Genomic DNA, 19,526 nt, shown 5'->3' on the forward strand with positions numbered 1-19,526 from the left:
GTCAAAGTTACAATATAAACGTTGTAGCTTTGACTGATGTGCGTTTTTATATTGGCCAATGTTATTATGAAAAAATTGTGCAATCTTTGGACCTTTTTAAAATTTTAGCTTGTTATATATTATGAAGAAACTTCTGCCTAAAATGTCAATAGAAAAAGATGTAAGCAATCTACATTATTTAAAAAAAGTAATAAACATTTTTGTAAAGACTTGTGTAACAAGGGTTACTTTTATGTCTTCACTCTAAAAATATTAAGGTTAAATTACGATACTTAGAAAACCAGTTTACAAAAAAAGTCAAACATCAGTTCTGCCATTACAAATGTCTATCCTAATTTTGCAAATATTTAACATGAAATCAGATCTTATATATCAGATCTTATATACCAACTAGCAAATAGCGATGATTGGGATTTAAATAAATTGTTAAAAGAAAAATCAGACAATGAAATACCTGCACCCTTATCAGAATTCAACTCATGAAAAATTCATTCTTTTTCGATAATAAAACACGCAACCTTGTTGGTATAAGATTTGCTAATGTTGTAAGCGCTAATGTTGTAAGCACTAGAAAAAAAAAAGTAGCTGAAAAAGTAATATTTTTAGGGCAATTGGTTCAAGATAGAGTTTGAGTAAACCTATTAAGCTATTAAGTGAACCATTTCAATCAAGAAAGATAAAATTTGCAGATACTTTATCAGACAAAGGTGGTCATTTTATTGACAGAGATCAACCAGCAACTACTCAAAAAGCTAAGGGATTATTTAACGAAAACTGGCAAATAATAAAATATTATCCGCGTATTTATAGAATGGGCCATATTACATTACTATAAAACGGTTAAAAATTTTATTAGCTAGATTTATTGTTAAGGCTGATGATGTAATTTTAAAAAACATTAGATACCCAACACAAATAATAGACGTTATACACAACGCCCAAGTATAAGCCCTGTAATACTGGTAACATTTATTCTATACTTAGTGTAACAAATCAATATTGTAGTGATTCTAAAGAACCTTACAATATTGATCATTAATTTAGTGTATACCATCAGAATTTGATAATAGTGCAACAGGATTTAAAAGTCAAGAAAATTATAATATCGCAAGAGGTGCAAAATTCGGTAATAATGGCACCAACACCTACTGGAATAACATGCACTATGCCGTCTGCTGGTACCAAAAATAGTGAACGATTATATATTTGCGTAGATCATGTTTATATAGGTAGAAAAGTTATGCCTGGTTAGACAAGATATAAAATTAAATATACGCATACTATTTAAACGTTTGGTAGAGACTAGACATTTGATAGACCATAAGTTACTACTATTAATACTAATTATAAAAGACCTACAATTGAGCAATCTAATTTGGTAGAATTTTTTATATATAAATATATAAACCAACAAATGATTGTTTCGCCCAATATCAGGGCTCATCAGCATGTCTAGGAATATATTTATTCCGGACATGGACAATCGGAGAAAGAAAAATTTAGCACTGAAAAGAGAACGACAAAAATACAAATGGATTTATATACATCGGGAAATTAAAAGTTATATATATTCTTATATAACAAGAATAAAAAAAAAAGACATACCAAGTTAAGCCTTAACAACAAGAAAGAAGATCATTTTTGATCAAATAAAAAGAAAGCTAATGGTTTTGACAACTACAGTAAAAAACTTATTTAAATGGCACAAAAACTTATGAATATTATTAGGTTGATTGAGAGAAAACTTATTGTAAATAATATTTATAATTTTTTATTTTGTCGCTAAATTAGAAAATGATATAAAGAGATTGTCAAAAAGAGATGGTTAATGTTTGCCTGAACTATGACCACTAATCATATAGCTAATCCCAAACAAAAGTATGGGGTTACATTTAACCCGTCCTGTTAACGACACCATTAAAGTCTTGGCCTTCCAGGGGTTTCCAAGCCTATTTGTTAGCTGTTATATGAAGAGAGGTGATAATAGACAAAAATTTCTAAAGTTGTTGGTACGTATTATAATAAACAGTATAGACACTAATCATTGAAATCAAGTTGTCTGTTTTTTATGGAAAAATCTATTGATAACATTATCAATACAAGGAACAATTTCTTGATGGATATACATTAATGCCAAACCGTTAAGTCAATCTTCTGACATTGTTGTTCTCATATAGTCTTTTAATCGACGCATAACAGAAAAACTCCTCTCACACTCACATGGAGTAACAGGAAGTGTTCCAAGTATCCTTAAAGCTATCTTAATATTTTCAAATCCAGGAAATGATATCGATTTAAGAGTTAAAGATATATTGTTAGGAATAGTCCCAGAGAAACTTTCACGGTATTTTTCTCGAAGAACTAGTTCCCCATTCAATGCACTGATATTAGGGAAATCATCTATATAAAAATCACAGAATGTTTCAAACTGCTTCCTTCAACACAATTGGGTTTTGGGTCTTTTAAGAAAAGAAATAAAATTAAATGGAATAATTGATAACCTTTTATGTGCAGCTACAGTTTCTGATTTAAATCTTTTAGATAAAGATGTAGATACATGATCTATAAGAGGAATAGTAACAGCTCTTTTAAAGTATTCTGAAACAGACACTGATGGAACATTAGAACGATTTTTTTGAATAGAACAGGTTCTTGGTTTCAAAACAAAAATTTCACTTTTACTTGAAAGCAAACATGCTGCTTCTTAGCAGTTATTATGAAAACTATCTATATCATTTCTGATGGAAATAAATGTATTTTTAAAAGCTGTAATAAGGTGCAAACCGTCTAAGATATCAATAGTTTTTGATTGCAGCAACCGAGTAACAAGTAAAGTAAAATCAAAGACACGTGTTGTTACAACTAAAGTAAAGACGAATTGAAAGTGCGAATGGAATTTTAAAAAGTGGAAGATTTGTTATGTGTGTCTTTGTTAACAGAACTCTCAGGGGAAGCCATGATACATAAAGCATGGAAAATAGATAAATAATGCTCAAGGAAAGTGTTTAAACCATCTATACGCCTAATCCATCTAGCTCTACAGATATCTTTTAATTTTTTTTTATGCGTTTGAGGTTCACGCTCTAAAATGCTAGCTTCTAAAAACTTTTGTCTATTTTCTGAATAATTAAAAAAATGAGAAAGTTCGCGAACTTTATTAAAATCCTTTGAAACTAATTGGATATTACACGATTCACAAACTGATAAGTTCAGTCGATGGCTATGACAATGTGTATACAAAGCCTTTGAATTTATATTGAGAACCTGAGCAGAAAGACCATTTATATACCCAGAGACAGAACTGGCTCCATCATATCCCTGACCCCTACAGTTTTTTATATCAAGATTTAAGTTGTTTATACAATTTAATAGAACATTAAACAAATCTTTTCCTTTAACTCCTTCACTACAATGACTTAATTAAATAAAGTCTTCTCTGATATTGAAATCACTATCAACAAATTGTAAAACTAATGACATTTGCTCTGTAATAGATGAGTCACAGACTTCATCTGCAATTACTGAAAAAAAAACATTTTTGCGAACTTCAGATAGTATAGATTCACTAATATCTTCACCACAGCATTTAATAATTTCATTTTGTGAAGTCTTCGAAATGTAGGAGGCATTCTTTGAACAGTTATTAAGATTAGAGCCTTATGAAGATTAGAACATCATTTCCATTGCGTACAGCAAAATTTAAAAGTTTATTAAAACAACCAGTTCCACATTTTGAATATTCTCCAGCCTATGGAAGATATTGTAAATCATCTCTGTGGCCTCTCAAAGGTGTATTGGTTTGACCGCAAAAAATTATAGCATCAACTATAGGACGAAGTATTTAGCAATTTTTTATTATTAAATCTTTTACATTAGTATCAATGATTATTGATTGACTTATACCTGAAGAATGACTCAAAAAATCTTAAAACAGGCATAGTAAATGCATGTAAACCATTTTTAGTTGACTCATGATTTGAAAATGATCTAATAGCATTAGACCATTTATTGAAAGGCTCCAAATACAAATGTGTTAACTTACGTGATCTTAGTTTGAATTTATTGCCAAATAATACACAAGATGCACCATCAGTACATTAGGAGCATTTAGGACTTCTTTAGGTGGTAAAACATTGTTCCAAAAGCATTCAATATTAATATTATAAAAATTAGGTGCTTTCCTGATGCTTGAAGATTTTGTAAAAAAGGATTTTGATAGAACACTGTCCTTAGATGTTTTTGAGTGAGAAGAAACACCTTTATTTAATGTTAATGATTGAGAAGATGTTGTCGACTGAGAAGAATTGTTTTATGAAAGAATGTAAGGATAGAGTAAGGCTTTTTATTTGGATTTTTGGCTTCTGTGCCGGGTACAATTGTAGCAACTTGATCAATGGTGTTTTGTATCTAAAAATTGATTAGGTGACAAGACTGGCAGCAACTTTTTCGAAATTATTGTTTATGATTTACTGGAAACTTTACGCTCTTAGGAATAAAAATTAGTGCGACATAGTGATTATGCTGAAATGTACCGGACTGAAAATTCTCATCATAACAAAACAAAATGTAAAATTGAGAAAAACATTTAATGGGACTACGTGGTGAGATCTCTTGGTTCAAAAATATTTTATACTTATCAACACCAAAATCTGGGTAACAGGAAACAATATTACAAAAAAGAACCGATGATAAACCTAACAATCATAAAAAACCAGCCCATTTTTCTGTGCTCTCACAGTTTGCAATTGCTTCAGCTTTAATAATATTATTATTATATTTAATGCAGAATGACATACTGACATACAAAACAAACTTTTGAGATTAATAAAATGATAACTATAATCAGAAAATATTTTTGAAAATAAAGGATGCTTACACTAATAATCAGCATGTATATAAATTTCAAGGGACTTTAAAACTCTTAACACATTCATCAGTGTATTGTCAGCAACAAAAATAATGATGCAGAGCTGTACATACAACTTCCAGATGCTTCAGACCTTAAGAAAAATATATATATAAAATTCACGTTTTTAAGAGCTAAACTTCTTTTATCAATAAATTTAAAATTGAGTAAAAAATCTTTGCTTTTTGAACAAATTCATAAATCAAACCAATAGTCAAGAATTCAGACAAACCAACTAATGATTTTGACATGTAGGAATATAATATATACATCATGAACATATTATATACATACATGTCAAAATCTTTTGACGGTGGTGACACTTATCAAATGTTGATTAGTCAACGAGTGTAATTTGTTATAGATTAGATTAATACGGTATTAACAATAAATATTTTTACAAAAAAGTTTTAAATTTTGTTTTAAAACATATTAACTAATTGTAATAAAATACAATAAGATAATTATTTTTGAAAAAAAAGTAAAGTGACTTACCTTAGAGCAATACAATGCATTTTATTGTCTTTTAAGTAAGAAGGGATACAAACTTCGGCACATATATTTCTTCTTATTGTGCCATCAATATATCGACTTAAAAAATCTTCGTTACTAACCCTTTTGTTATTGTTGTAAATAATTGTATCTAATAAAGTTTCATAAAATATATTTAAATCGACAAGATTATCGGTTTTAAAACTTTTAAGTACATCATCAATCAAGTTGTAAGCCATGCTTAAACGTTAAAAATTTAAGGAAATACTTTGTTTTAAGTCGTTTATCGATCTTTGCAACCAATCAAATTACTGCTGCAAAAGATAGTTTACACTAAACATCCTTTTTTTTAAAACGAATCGGATTGCTACTTTTAATAGCGTAAACAAATGAACTTATCCAATTTTCTCATATCCTGCAAAGTAGAGTTTACATTAGCAAGTTTTATAAAATAATTTTCTCATATCCTGCAACGTATAGTTTACATTAGCAAGTTTTGTAAATAATTTTCTAATATCCTGCAAAGTATAGTTTACATTAGAAATTTTTGTAAAACACTTTTTCAAACGTCTGCAAAGCATAGTTTTCACTGTAAACTTTTTCTAATTATATTTTCAAACAAAATTATATAGACCGGCAATTAATATTAGGCGGGCGTTAGACGTCATAATACTTATATTTATTTTTATTTTTTTACCCCGTCACTTGCAGCACTTGACGGGGTTTAAGTCCTCCCCTGAAGAGCAATTCATCTATAAACAGTAACTGGAATCAACATAGCGATTACGAATCAGTTCCGTTAGATAATATACCAGAATATATGCGACTAAAAAGAACTAAATACGAAGATGCATTTAATCCAAAGCAATTAGACTTTATAAAAGAAGCTAGAAATGCTCAAAATATTGGAGGTTATGCTGCAATAAAACCCTTTACATTTCCAAAATTCGCCTTCGATTTACCTAAATACGTTACCTATAGGGATTATGGAAAGGAATTAAAACCTATAATAGACGCGTTACTTGGTAATAATTCATTTGAAGCCATAGCAGCCAATCATACGAACCGCAAAAAGAAACTACTATCATCCAAAAGGATGAAACGGTTGGTCGATAAGGGGCACCCATACAAACGATAATGGCCGAACAACCACCGAATATAGTAGAGCCTTCCGATATCAATTTTACTATAGAAGATAATGAATATGAACATAGTAAAGGTTATTTTCAGGATTTACTATTAAAAAAACGTTGTACATAGGGATTATCTTAACGGCTGATACAGTTGATAAAGTATACGATTTTCCATTGGAATATCCAAATCTCTAGGCAGATCCTGCTCAGTATCATCCGGTAATGACTGATTTATATTACACAGACAAAAGCTTGTCTATACGAATGTTTGATGTTAGAATGGAAAATCAAGTAATAACAACAGCTAGTTCGTCTATACCGTTGGAAATCTCAAACATAGGCGTTAGAATATTTTCCACAGAACACAATCAAACTGTTACAGATAGAATGTATCCATTCGCAAATTCGACATGTTGGAAAATCATCAAAGATTTAAAAGACAATTCTACTACAAAATTTCCTAAACCGTTGCCAACTATAAATTTAATTGAAAATTCCCTTTTTTTTAACCATACCTTAGGTAAACAGTAACGTCTAGATTTAGTTCTAGAGTTAACACTAAAGATCCGCGAGTTTAAGAAAAAAATAATTGTGCAGAAAAAACAATGTTTTCACTAGAATGGAAAAACGACATAGGTCTACGAAAGCCTATAAAAATATTAATAACTGAGCCAGATTTAAATATTGCTATAACAATGAATAAAGCCACTTGGAAAGATTGTGATTCTCTTGGCGCTGGTTCGTTTTTAGAATATAAAGATTCAAATAAAGATCCTTTAACTAAATATGGCGTATTACAACGTAAATTTAATATATTAAATACCTACAGAGCTGATTACAGGTTTGGTCATGTTACCACGCCACATTTCGGTATTGGTAATTTATTAGCTACAGCTTTAGTCGACAACCCTGATCATGCTAATATACAATTTCCGTGTATTAACACTGATTATTCGGAAATGAGCCCCGAACAATCAAATATAGCTGGTAGAATTATACAATGCACTGCAACATTTAACGTATTTGTTCAAGCTAACGATCCAACGGTCTTTAAAAATAATTTTGATTTGTTTTACAATCCCTATGGACAATTTGATCATAATGCTACTGTATTTAAAAATAGAGCTAATTACGATACTATTGAAGAAGTTTCGTTATTACCCGTCAATAAAGCGTGGAATTATTTACCTTCACGTGCCATTTACTGGTAACAAAACAATAAAACCGTTTTATATATGTTTTGACCCTGCATATATCGGCGATCAAGTTATGCCAACTTATGTTAGATTTAAACTACATTTAGAGCATACTATAACTACGTACGGTAAAAAATGGTTTTACGATAAAGCTAATGTTTATCCTGTAAATCCTAGTTATACAAAAACTACGCCTACACAAGCTGCATTTGCAAAAGACTGTACTTATGCAAACGTAACTATGTTCAATCCTTTTTAACACTGCTTAGAATAGCCTAACATTTTTAAATTGTTATCAAAAGTTATATTTCCCTGTATTTGTTACGGTGTTTATTGCTGAACTTACACACGACGCAGACGAGAATGAACCAGAGACAAAGAAAAAAAAAACGTAATTTATTATATTTAAAATAAAGTGTTATATATAGATAAAGTGTTTTATTTATAATAATACGTAGTTTGCAAATTTGTTAAGTACACCATCTGTGTTTTGTACATTGTCATTTTTTTTAGTGTGCAATAAGTAAAGTAACTCAGGCCCACACTTGCTCTATTCTGTTAACTCCACTTTTGTAAATATGTTAAGTAGCGGGCAACCGAACTATAAAATTAGGCACCAGTTTTCAAATGCGTTATACTCTGAAAGGTGCCACTTTAGTATGTCATATTTGGATTCTGCGTTCATTATTATCAATATCGGGTGTGGATCAATAGGAATTGAATTCTTGTATTTTATGTCTGTAGTTAAAGTGGTTGACCCCCCCCCTCCCAAGTAATTGATTCATTATCTGAATAACACCAAGGTGTTTAAATACCACTTCATCACATCGATAAGCCAGACAATTACTTAAAGACTGTAATGTAAATGCAGAAGGAGAGGGACCATAAGGGCAGTTAAAAAAGCCAATTTCATGAGGTTGAAATAAAGAATATAAATAATTAGCGCAAAAGGTTTTTGCCGAAGTCAGAAGGCCCGCATAAAATAAGTCGGCGACGCTTATCATTTAAATTAAAAAGAAACGCGCAAAGTAATTGTCGTAGCCTATTTTTGCTCATTTGATTAGCAGTGGTAATATGCCCAAGAAAAAACAATATAGCTCCCAACTTAAACATATTGTCACCTAATTGAACCCTTGGTGTTAAAACGTCTTCATATTTTAAGGTAGTTGTGACAGAAAACAGTTTTCTTTACTTGTTCAAGCGATCGTACATCTACTGTGTATTCAAGGTCACGTAACTCGTTACTTGTTTCTAGTTCATTGTCGTAATGTCTTGAATTAATAATACATTTATCTGTTAAATACTTTACAAAGGAACGTTTATTTTTGTTTTTACTAGTTTCTTTATTAGTTTCTATTGTAGCCGGTTCGTCAGGTATATCAATCAAGTCAAAATATATATGGGCAGATATATAGCTAAACAATGTTTTGTACGTAGTTAATGCAGTTTTTGAAGTAACTACTAGTGGTAAGGTGCCTAATTTTAATTTTCGCCTCGCACTTACCACAGATGGTTCCGTATCGTTGGTTGTATCTTTTATTACATCCAATACATTGGTATCTTCGGACTTAAAGTAACGTGTTCTGAAATACAGCATCTTGTTTTCTTGATTACATCGTCCGATGCTGTGCAATGCATATACTTAGTGGGTATGTAATTTTCCATCATACTCTGACGGTTTGCCGTCAAAGTATTTACAAACAACATGGGTTCTTGTGAGCAATGGTATACAGAAGCATTTACTTGTTGCTTCATTGTACCACACGTATTCATTGGGCCGACCTGAATTAATAAGATGGAACATTTCAAGTTCGTGGGTTCTCTTTCCATTTAAAACGAATATTTCCTAAATAAACTATTTATTCTTTTAAAATTGTGCTATTAAACATAATGTTACATATTTAAATATATCGTCTGAATGTATAACACTTACATTGTTATCTGCGTGCAATTTAGGACAATGTTCTGATCATTGTTGCAGCATCCGGCCGGTTGCGACACTTTGGCACTTTCACACTCTTCCTCAAACTCATCTGAACTCGAAAACTCGAAAATGTTTTCTCCGGCTTTTTTAGCTTTATCGATTCCTCTTTCACTTTTTTGTCAAGTTAGTGACGAGACAGAGAAACCTGCTTTTTTTCGGTGTCTCCTAAATTCGTCTTCGGTCATTGTCATCGACGGTTATGGTTAGTACTCTGATTGTTATCGGCTTTTGCAATAGTTTCGGTTGGTTCTTCTTTATCTTTATTAGTTTCAAATCGTTTTTCGTAATTTGTATTGATAAATTTACCTTTCTCAATGCCATCTTCGACGATGTTTTTATCTGTGATGCAGTCGATATACTCTCTGTCTCGTATCGCTTCCCATAGCTGTCGATACAATTCGTTAGAAACTCGATGAATCCTTCATCGAGCATTTTGTCAAGTTGCTGTTGTAAGTTTGCAACAAACTCGTCTTTTCGTTTTCTGCCTGCAGTTTGTTTGTCTGTAAGTACTCGTCCCTTTCCTGACTTTCAACGACGTTGTTTGTTGATCGTTTACGCAAGAAGCGCATGGACTGCATTTTTCGAATAAATCATAATTACAATAAAGCTGTGTTATATATTCACACATAACTAACTATAAAATAAAATGTTATGCTTTTATATTGTTGTTTGTTAATACTATTATTGATATAAAAACAAAAAGATTGAAATAATTTCCGGTTGCTATGGTTTTATAATTGAGAAAAAACATAAAGAATATATCCTACCTTAAATAACATGCGCGTCGATATCCTTTTGTTCCCGAGCTATAATAATACAAAACATTTATAAATTTCCTTTCCAGCCAACCACCCCATCCAACCACGCCCAACTATGAGATCTCATAGTAGGGCGTGGTTGGATGGGATAGTTGGTTGGCCGTCTATATTAACAGGCCTCGTAAACGCGTAAACGCGTAGTCTGGGACTAGGGGCCAATAAAAACAACAACAACTAAAAAAAAGTTAAGTGTAGCATGAACATTTGCTTGTAAAAAAGCGTTTCCATTTAGTGTGAGTGAACTATAGTTAATTTATTTATTTTACTTAATAATTAAAACCTATTCATTCATAACAAGCTTCCTACAAAATAAAAAAACATTCTTTAACTATAAAATTTGGTCTTTAAAAACAAAACTTTTCTCAGCCATAAGATGCAAAATCTTTCACAAAATCAGTGGATACAAAAAAATATATTTTATAATATAATTAAACATGCTGAAGTTTCGAAAAAACTCTAAATTGAACATATTTAGTAATAAAAAAATTTGTTAAAAAGTTTTTAAAATATTTCAGATATAGATTAAAAAACTTAATTTTTTGCCAAAATCACTAAGCAAACATAAAATATATTTAGTTATAGTGTTTTCATAAGTAAAAAGCACATACAGTAGGTTTAATTTGAAAGCTTTAAGATCTTTTGTTGTGACTCTTTCGATGACCTTGGTGCATATAAATTAACATGTTTAAAAGTGAAATACCGTGTTTCTTTTTCATTTTAAAGTTAAAAGACTCTGATATTAACACTAAAATATTGCAGAATGACTTTTGGTAGACATTATAAACAATTTCATGAAACAAAATATAAGAGAATATGGTCCCCGGGCAAACTTTGTCATTTAGTATTATCAAACCTCCACGATTTATTTTAGCAGTACAATCGCCAAATTTTTCATTAAAAAATTTAGTTTCATCTTGCTCTTCAACTTCATTTCGCACAATATATCCAGCTATATATATTAATCCTACTTTTGTATCTATTTGCACACTCTTTTTTAGCTCAGGTAAATTGTCAAATATATCAATAGCATTACTGCTACGAAAATATCCACATTTCTGGCAGTTATTTCCACTTTCTGCTGATAAAAAATCAATATCTATACCGATATTGAATTTTGCTCGTTGAATTCTTACTTTTTTAATGACTTGTTGCACATTGATAAATTATGTGCCTCCAGATCCTTGTCGGAGTTTTCCAAACATTTTTTGTAGTGGGTCTGTTGTAAATTTTCCCAGTATTAGATAATTAAATGATTTTTGAAACAAAAACTTTAAAAGGGCTACTAAACCACTGCACGTATGAGCTAAGGCTGCACCTGTATCTCTGGTGAACTGATATCGTCTACTGCCTCGTTTGATAGTCATTTGTTCTGCCATTTTGCAAGACTGAGTAAAAATGATAGTCTAACATCTTCTGAAGTTGATATAACTGCTCTATCTGGATCTTTTTACCAAATATCAGCATACAGTCCTTTTGAATTAACAATTTTCCAGGACTTATCAAATATTTCAATAAAAGTTATGGTGTCAACTGCTTCTTTTATATGAAGCAGTTGATACCATAACTTTTGAGTGTTAGATTTTAAAGCAGTTACAGTTTCATTACAAAAGACTTGTAGACAAGTAGACACCTTTTGTATTTCAATACGTTATGGTGCAACAGACACACTTGTAAGTTTAGACTTTTATAATATTATTTTCTTCATTCTGAAGAAACTTAACATATTAGACCAACATGCATATTTAGATTCCCCATTATATTCATAACATGACTTTTGGATTTTCTCTGTAATCCAATTAATACGAACAGATTTAAGTAGATGCGCAAAGTCATATAACAAAAATATATTGTCTTTGGTTAACCATGGATCAACATATTCAAACCTTTTATATAGTGCTTTATTTACACGATTATTATCACATGTTATGGCAACCGGTATCCTTTCAGCTCTCTTTATTCCCTCTAAAGCAAATTGACTTTGTTTAAACAGAAATTTAGAATTAAGCTCACAAACAGGTATAATTCTGCAAAGATATTGCGGTCCTTCATAAAGTGAAACTAACATAAAATTTAAAACAGTAGTTGCTAACGAGTCTGCTTTAGTTACTGTTTTTTCAAATATTGAGCCAGCATGGCAAGTAAAAGATGATTTGATGTATACTTCGTCAATCAAAAGCAAACACTTTTTTTGCATTTCATTTTTAAGTTTAGAAAAATCTGAGTTTAAAAATTCTGTATCATCCATTGCAGAATCCAGTTTTGAAGTTAGCTTTGCTAGGAGAAAAATTCTAGGAAGTTCATATTCTTCCCTTAATCTTTCACATAATAATCTTGAAATTGCAAAGTATTCAAATGCTCGTACTAAAGTTTTTGTAGCGTTTTTTTACTCTAATAGAACTCGTATCACAGATGTGTTGCAAAAAAACTACTTTTTTATTGGATTATGTTAAGTTATTTAAAAAATTAATAGCTTCTTGTAATTTATAGCAAAAATCGATTATGAAAATCCTGTTTTTAGATAGAGGTTCAGTTTTATGTTTAATCCCACAAAAGCATCCTTCACCACAAAGATCACTTTTGATTTTAAGCATAAATTTGACAATTGAAGAGTTTTCTTCAAAATCTGTTGACTGAATGATTAGCAACTTTTTACCAGCTTAATACCATGCTATATTAACTGAACCAAAATCAATTTCTTTATTTTGTAACTTTTGCTGTAATGAGCTAAAGGATGTAATTTTATTAGCAGTTAAAAATATATCAAGTTCGTCGGGCATAATGTTACGAACAGATAAATATGCTTTGAAAGTTGTTCCAAATGGAGTTATAAGAGTAGGTATTAAACTAGGTTTGATACATATACTAAGTTTGATATATAACAATTACCAAATTTGGTAACTGTTAAATATCCAGATAGAAAGTGCCTTTTGCAAACAACTGTATCTGGACTGTCAAGTATATTGTCTCGTGGTATAGCATTCACCTAACGAGTATATTCTTCTTTTTCATGAGAAAGCCAAAAATCTTTTTCTTTATTTTTCTTATTGTAATTACCTTTACAGTTCGTCACACAACATTTTTATCTATAAACTAAATAATTGTTGTACTTTAATTTTAAATTAGTAAAGACGACGCTTGCAATAACGTACACAAAATTCATGCATATATACAATCTTTATTTAAATAGTATATATTTAAAGTTATCAAATTATTGGTTCACTAATGCTTGCAAAGAAGAATCGATAATAAAATATCTGCAGTATCTTTAAATGTAAAAGCTTATTTTAATATATTGCGTGTTGTGGGAATATTCAAATTGAATTGTTATCAATTAGTACAATATATGCACTACCATTAAATGCAAGACGCCTTTTTTTTGTTTGTTTTCCCATTAACCTTATGAAAAATCATTTTTGCAAAAAAAGTTGTTCCATAATCGTTAAGAGTGAATTTTTTTTTTTTTTCTGCATCTTGTTGTTAACCTCATCAGAAGGGTTTTTTTTCTATTTTCTTCCTGTACCATGATGAAGCACAACCATAAGCTTTTATCAGATTTATTAAATTTTTTTATTGTTCCCATAGAATAAACATTAAAGCTGTAGGTGCTAAACCTGTCGTTTTCCCTCTTGTCAGTTTACTAAGAATTATCTTACCAATTTCTTTAAGGTAGCCATCTGCCAGCGGACCAGCCAATAACAGGTGGTAACCTATATGATTCTCGACATAAGCGTTCAATTCATCTCCACCAAAAGATTTTTCAGTATTAACACCATCAATTATCTCTTTAGTTTACCTGGGTTTGCATGTTCCTTCCCTAAGTTTTTTTTTTTAATCTGAAGTTGTTTCCTTTCTCTATAGACATCTGTTTGTTCGTATATTTAATTTGAATAAGAATGTTTTTAAACATAAATACATAAATACATACATTCATATATATATATATATATATATATATATATATATATATATATATATATATATATATATATATATATATATATATATATATATATATATATATATATTGCTGATGACAGGCGTCTTAAATGTGTTATAAAAAATTCTTTTGATTTTTTGTAATGATAATATCAAGCACTGTTTGTGTATATTTTTTTTTACATAAAATTCGATTATAAATTTTAATTCAATGCTTATAATATTGATGTCGTATTGTAATATATGTACTTCTTTCTGCTTTCGTTACATCCGTATCCGATAATTTCGTAAACCATAGCAAGTGGAAGAAAATCAATCAAAAAAAATCGCTTTGTACTTAAATTTCAAGTATTGTTTTTGAAAAAAATGTTGTGATTATGAAGTTCAATTTTAATTAGTTTTGCAATAAAAAGTATAAAAGAGTTCGCTAAGAAGAAACCGCTAAATAAAAATTATATAAAAAACACTTTTTAAAAACAACGTTTTAAAAGTAGACTAAAAAGTAAAAAACAAACTATGTCAAGGGACCCGAAAAATTTGGGTATATTCACAAGCTAAAATACCCATTAAAGTCAATGACTGAAAATGTTGGGCACCAATAGGAATGAGTTGTACTTTGTTGCCCAACATTTTCAGTCATTGACTTTAATGGATATTTTAGGTTGTGTGCATACAGAAAGTTCTTAGTTCCCGTAAAATAGTTTATTTTTTACTTTTTATTACTTTTTTAAAATGTTGTTTTTAAAAAGTTTTTTTATATATATTTTTATTTTAAATATTTTATATATTGATAATATTATTGAACAACGATTCTATTATTTACGCTAAACTAAAACGTTAAATCTGTGCGGTTGTTGTTTGTTTTAATTACTTTTCTTAACGATTTCTTTTATCCACGCAACTAAAGTCTTTTTGCGTTGTTTGTTTTAATTACTCTTTTGAACTTTTCATTTTTTTATTACCGCTGACCTCGTGTTTGTTTTGCGCGACATTAAAAAATAAATAAGAAAAACCGACAAGAAAGCAAGTTAAATAAAATGTTGTAAAAAAGTCATTAAGTAATAGTAAAGAATCAGCAATGTTATTTTCAAGAATTATAACAATTGTAAAACAATTAACATTTTATTTCTAATCTTGTTAAAGTAAATCTGACGACGCGAAACAAATACATATTTAACTTTTTATTATAAACGCCTTAACCTAAACGCTCTAAATTGAATTTTTTGTAAATTAATGTAATTTTTGTTTATATATTTTTTTAAGAACAAATTTTTATTTATTTTTTCGAGAATTTCATGTTTTTTAGGTGTCACTCCATTTACTAATTTGTAACTACATAAATGACATTTGTAACTACATTAACATTAGTAGAGAGTATTAATAAAAAAAAGGTTTTGGGATATTTTTAACCATTGAGCAATCAAGATTCACAATCGCATAGGAGAAATGATGGCGTTGTATATTCAACCATACACAATTGTAGAAGATCTTGGTTTTAGAAAATTAATTGAAGAGATATGACCTAATTACTTAATATCCAGTAGGAGTTACTTTAGTGAAAATACTGTTCCACAAATATATAGTAATCTGTTTAATTCAATTAAGAGTGATATACCTGCTGCCAGTTATATCTCCCTTACAACTGATATTAGGACAGCAAATAGTTCAAATGTTGCCTTCATAAGCATGACAGTAATTGGCTCATTAATGAACTTTCACAACAGAAAGCAATACTCAGAGTTATGCATTTTCCAGAAACTCATACTGGAAAAATATAAGTGACTATTTACATAAAGGTTTGCTAAGTTTTGAAATTCCACACACTAAAAGTAACATTGTTTTGCGAGATAATGCTACCAATATGGTAGCTGGTGTTAGAGACAGTGGTTTTAAGTCAATGTCATGTTTTATACATACAATGCAGTTATGTATACATGACTCAATTTTGTCGCAAAAATCTGTTAAAGAAATTTTAGTTTGTTGCAGACGTCTGGCAACACATTTTTTGCCATTCACCAGCAGCAGCAGCAAAATTAGAAGCATTTCAGGAACAACTTGGTACTAATAAACATAGGTTAGCACAAGATGTGCTATAGGATGGAATAGTTTCTACAATATGATTGAAAAGATGCTTAATCAAAGAGTTCTTTTTCCAGCTGATCATGCCACTCAATCAACATTAAATTCATTCCAATGCTTATTCGACAAAGTTTTTCCCTAACCCCAACCCTAACCCTTTTTTTCCCTAACCCTAACCCTTTTCCCTAACCCTAACTCTGACGGGGCTTATTCGACAAAGTTTTTCATATTTCAGAACCGTTTAAAACTTTACCCGTTAATCTCAGCTAACGTGAAGCATTTTTATCATATATTATTGTTTCGATTATGGCTCTTAAAGTATTTTTAATCAAGCATTAGATTGTGAGGCTATTTTAAGTATAAATACTTTAGTTGAGCAATTGAAAGAGTCACTAGACAAAAGACTGAGTACATTATTACATGATAAGTATTTATGTCTTTCCACTTTTTGTGGCCCTGGATATAAATTAATGTATCACAAAGTAGATAAAAATGTAATAAAAAATTGGTTAAATGAGCAGATGCAAGAAATACAGCAACATAATTTAGAGCATACATCCTCTGATTCTGATTGTGAAGAACCCGCAGTAAGTGACACAAATGAAGTGTTTGTGAAGCAAGCGTATCCAAAATTTAATGAATATGTTACGCTAGTTTCCAAACTGACAACTATAAATGAATGTGATCCTAAATTTTCAATTACTAAAGATAGCATGAGGTTTGAAAGATCACACTCTAATGTGCAAATGATCAGCATGGAGATTGAAGAGTATATAAAACAACCTCTTGTTATGGAAAAATAAAGTCCTCTTTTATGGTGGAAAATAGTGAAAACTCTTTAAAAAATTTAAACAAAATAGGCCAAAGGTTACTTTCAGCATCACCTTCTTCTGTTAAAAATTAAAGACTTTTTACAGGTGGCAACATTTATGAACCAGACTATCACCAGAAAGTAGTGAAAAATTAATGTTTATACATTATAACTTGAGGGCAACAAATGATAATTGATTTTCATGTTTTTGACATTTTTTTTTCTAAAATTATTGGTTTGTGATTGTTGTTACTATAACATAATACAATCATACAATAATAACAAAATACTTAATTGGAGCCTTATTACGTAACTCCATAATAATGTTTTCATCAATATTTCTTATCAGTTAAACCTGTTGAGTAGCATGCTTGTAAGAGACTTTCTCTGTAGAAAAATTTATTTGTTTTACCACAGCAAGAATAGACATCATGTTTAACAAACTTAAGTTCAATAAAATATTTTTTTCGTTTAAACTTCTATTTGTTATTTTAAGATTAACAGATGGTGATTTTATATTATTAGATTTTTGTGATGATGATTTTGAATTGATGCAGGGATATTTATTTTACAAATATTTTAGTCAAGTAACAGTTTTGGTAAATCTGTTATTCCATTTAGTCCGATTAAATTTTTTTTGTATTGGAAATACAAAATTTTGTATTGAAAATACAAAATATAAAACTTAAGCTAAAACTGTACTGAAATACATTTATAAAATCCTATGTCTTTCTATGTTCAATTGGTACGAATTTTTTCAATAAAAACGTAATCCGTTTAAACTGTAGCTATGGTACGAATGAGTTAAATTTTTTATATTTAGGTAAACGTATTATACGTTCGGCGAAAAAGCCAAACGTTCAGCGCATCCCTACTAAAAACTAATCAACTTTTTTAAAAATTGGTATTTTACGTCTAATGACGGTCGATCTAATCACACCTTAATATTCCCATTGGGCATTTTAACGTTGACTTAACGTTGATTAAACGTCAGTATTAATGTTGGTTAGATGTTACGTAAAGGTTAGAAATGGAAAGGTTTTTCAACGTTAAATAACGACTTTAAGTTGTTGTCACAAATTAACGTTGATTTTACGTTGTCTTAACGTTGGTTAAACGTCAGTACTAACGTTGATTAAACCTTGTTTCAAAGTTAGAAATTAAAAGATTTAACAATGCCTAAAAGCGATGTTAAGTAGACGTTGTGTAATTTACGTTGATTAAACGTTATTAAAACCAAAACTCTACAAATGCAAATACATGATTTATATATTTCCTAAAAAAAGCGTTTTTAGTATAATATTATTCCGATTCCAAAACATAACTTGACGTTTCATTGTTTACGCAAGCATGGTTGGATGTAGAATCAATCAATGATCTCCGTCGATAGCCTTGACCTATTTTGTCTGAAGCACTTTAAAACATTCATAATTTCTTTTTGAATATGATTTCGTTAGTGTTTGCATGGATGATAAGTTCAGCATCTAAACAATCACGGATATAAAAAATTAAAATCCCCTAGAGGATTTCACACTGATTCCCATTTTCTAAACTTTTAAGAAAATTTATACAACAGAGTTTCTAATTTATGTCAAAGGAGATATAGTTTTTAACTGAAACTTTTTATTTGAATTGTTTAATTATATCTTTATACCACCAGTGAAATGTGCTTAATCATTTTACGCGCCATAAAACACAAGTTATATAAAGTACAATAAGAAAGAAATCTTGTACAAGGTTCAAAATCATTATCCAAAAAAGAAAGTAGCTTAAAAGAAATATAAAAATATATATATATTATATATATATTGTTAGTCCTTGGCCTTGCCTAAAGGCTAAAATGAAAGGCCTTAACCTTGAAAATTTTGGCCTTGGTCATGATTGTTTTGGCCATGGCCTTAAAAAAAAATACGTAAAATTAAAGAATTAAAAGTTTTCATATATTTTCATTATGTACATTTGCATATACATATATATGTATATATACACACATATATACTTACAAATACACACACAGTCATATATTATCATATAGTCATATACTAACACACACATTTATACTAAGGCACACACACATAAACACACACACAAATATATATATATATATATATATATATATATATATATATATATATATATATATATATATATATATATATATTATATATATA

General features: G+C 29.7%; 1 long non-coding RNA gene across 1 annotated transcript; it reads right to left on the bottom strand.

The window, feature by feature from the left end:
- Window positions 1–4,837: 4,837 nt before the first annotated feature.
- LOC136074954 (uncharacterized) lies at window positions 4,838–5,504 on the bottom strand. The gene is made up of 2 exons (XR_010635593.1): window positions 5,402–5,504; window positions 4,838–5,000 (listed from the first exon to the last, which is right to left on the bottom strand). It is a non-coding gene; the product is annotated as an uncharacterized LOC136074954 (long non-coding RNA).
- Between the last annotated feature and the right edge of the window lie 14,022 nt (window positions 5,505–19,526).

This window comes from Hydra vulgaris, chromosome 01 (genome assembly GCF_038396675.1).
Source record: "Hydra vulgaris chromosome 01, alternate assembly HydraT2T_AEP".
NCBI lineage: Eukaryota > Metazoa > Cnidaria > Hydrozoa > Anthoathecata > Hydridae > Hydra > Hydra vulgaris.